Here is a 3,206-nt window from a genome sequence, read left to right as displayed (position 1 = left end):
TAGGCTCATAGATTGTTTTAATAATTTAGCATCAACCCATGGGTTCTACTTGGTTGAGAAAATTGGGATTTTTTTTTTAAGTAGCTGTTCTTTCTTTTTTGATCTCTTAGTTCCCAGATTGAATCTAATCAGATTTTTACTTTAGGAAATAAGTAGCTGCCAACTATTGTAATGTGAACTACAAATGTGTTTTGTAGTTCTAATTTTCTCCCATTCCTTCAAGTAGAATCTAAGTAATAAGAATTCAAAAAAGTTATGTCTAAAATGTAGGAGTATTTCTCCAATACCTCTTTTTCTTATGTCACACAGTGTAGTTCTCGAAAACAGAGCAAATAAATTAAAAGCAGGAACTTGGGTTTACATCCAGTGCTACTGCTGATTCTTTTTTCTCATCTGTTGAAGTTTTGCTCTGTTCTTGTTCATGAGAAATTGTCAGCTGTCAAGCACAATGAACTCAATAGGGAAAGGTACTGAAAGTACCAGTCAAGTGCATGTTCATTAATAGCTGTTGTGCAATGTTTGTAAGTTTGGATTGCTGCCAATTTCTTAACTACAGGATAAATTTGAACAAGTAAAAGGACATCCAACTAATACAAATGCACATAAGAGAATTAGAAATGTGAGAGCTAAAACTTCTTAATCACATAATTATTTGGACAGCTGCCTATCATTTCACCTTTTTGAGAACTAGAGTACTGAAAGTTGGTATTGTTTCTTAGGTCCTTTTCCTTCTCTAATCTTAATGATACAGGGGATTTGTCATCTATTAAAGTAGAACTAGTATTTTTTGATCTGCAGATTACTCTTGTCCAAAAGTAAATTGAAGGTCTCTTCTTAAATTTTCTCCTTTTATAATATAAACTTGCCTCTCTTTTAGAATGTAAGTGTATTGAATTAATAATCCTCTAATAATTCCTAAATATTACTAATAATACCCCAGTTTCCTCTTTAAAGTGTTTATTTTTAAATTGATTTGATTCTAATATGCAAGGCTACCAAAAAAGAAATCATTGCTCAATTTCTCAACAAGCTGAATGCAAGATGTGAATAGGATATTACACTCAAAACAACTCAAGATGCAAAGCATTAGTTATTGATGCATATGTACTAATATTCTATTTACATATTTTGCTCTTTATATTAAGATCATATACATGTATATATATTTATGTAAATTTTTTCCCATTATATTAAATCTGGTTACCAAAGAAAAATGCATTCTTGTAATGCCAAGAGAGTAAGAAAGTGCTCAAAACAGAAACTGAATAAGCATATGTCAGAGGAACACAGGAGCCATCATATAGTGGAAAATTTGAAGAATAAAATAAATAACCTAGTATTAGAACAAAAGACATAAAAATACATGAGTCCATAGTGATATAAATAAATGATTAAATAAATAAATTAATAAATGATATTGAATAGACAACTCTCCCATACAAAGAATTCTGAATTTATATAGATACTTTCTTCTCAAGGAGATGGAGCACAATTTTCTACTTCTTAAATGGGCTGCATAGATTGACTTCTTTCCAAAAATTACAGTATGGAAAGGGGGAAGAAGTGACTACAGTGGAAAAATTTGACAAATACCACTTCAGCTAGGTGATCAAGATTAACATCAACAGTGATAAGTTATACTGACAATATGTACCCTTGAAATGATATGACAAGAAGGTCACTTTACTTCTGTGGTATTCCTCCCCTACACCATAACCCAGTTTAACCATGAGAAAAGTATCAACAATCTCAAGTTGAGAAATATTCTCAAACTGCCTTACCACCTCAAAACTTTCAAGGTCATCCCTACCAATTGACCCAGCTATCCCACTCCTCAGCCTATACCCAAAGGACTTAAAATCAGCATACTACAGAGATACAGCCACATCAATGTTCATAGCTGCTCAATTCACCATAGCTAGACTGTGGAACCAACCTAGATGTCCTTCAATTGATGAATGGATAAAGAAACTGTGGTATATATATACAATGGACTATTACTCAGCTATAAAGAATAATAAAATTATGGCATTTGCAGGCAAATGGATGAAATTGGAGAATATCATGCTAAGTGAGATAAGCCAATCTCAAAAATCCAAAAGATGAATGATCTCACTGATAAGCGGATGATAACACATAATGGGGGGTGGGAGGGGGGCAAGAATGGAGGAAGGAGGGACTGTATAGAGGGAAAAGAGGGGTGGGAGGGGTGGGGGAAGGAAAAATAACAGAATAAATCAAACCCTATGTAAATGTATGATTATGCAAATGGTATGCTGTTACTCCATATACAAACAGAAACAACATGTATCCCATTTGTTTACAATAAAAATAAATTTAAAAAAGTAAAATAAAATAAAATACAAAAAAAAACTTTCAAGGTCATCAAAAACAAGGAAATTTTTAGCAACTGTCACAGTATAGAAGAGCCTAAGGAGATCTGTCATCTAAATGTAATGGATATTATGGAATAAAGAGAGGATTGATTTAAAAAATAGGTGAATATAAATAAAGTAAGCATTTTGATTAATAATGTGTCAATGTTGGTTCATGAGCTGTGACAAATGTACCATAATAATGTGTCAACAATAAGGAAAACTAGGTGTGGTATATCCAAGAACTCTGAAATATTTTTGCAACCTTTCTTAAATCAAAAACTATTTCAAAATTAAAAATTACCTTAAAAAAAGAAATGTATTTATTTGATTCAGGATTTGATCCAGAACTACAGTCTAGTGGAATTTTCTTAGACGAAGAACATTAACTATACCATTCATTTATATTACTATGTGTTTACCTGATTAGTTTCAAGTTAAGTTGATCTAATAAAACATAATCTAACTTACCACAGCTAATTTTGCATCCTTTGCTGAGTAAGTACTGACTATAATTGTATTGATTGAGAAATGGTGATACAAAGTCAAAAGACAATTTCTTCAATTCACTTAGATAAGTTTTCTTGTATCTGAGAACATGAAGCCAGCAGTCCTCACAAATGACACTTATATTAAGGGCAACTACATACATAACTAAGGTAATGTTACTTAATACTTGGCCTGCCTTGTTACTATGGCTAATAATAATGCAGTAATAAACATTCTCTAGACTGCCTACTTGGAAGTTCCCAAAGTGCATGATTTTCCATGCTTCTGTATATTCCTTTGTTGTACTTTCAGTAAATTCTCCAGCTAAATAATACCTCCATT

Source organism: Sciurus vulgaris, assembly GCF_902686455.1.
Source record: "Sciurus vulgaris genome assembly, chromosome: 1".
Lineage (NCBI taxonomy): Eukaryota > Metazoa > Chordata > Mammalia > Rodentia > Sciuridae > Sciurus > Sciurus vulgaris.
The sequence above is the reverse complement of the archived record's forward strand: the minus strand, read 5'-3'. Positions refer to the sequence as shown.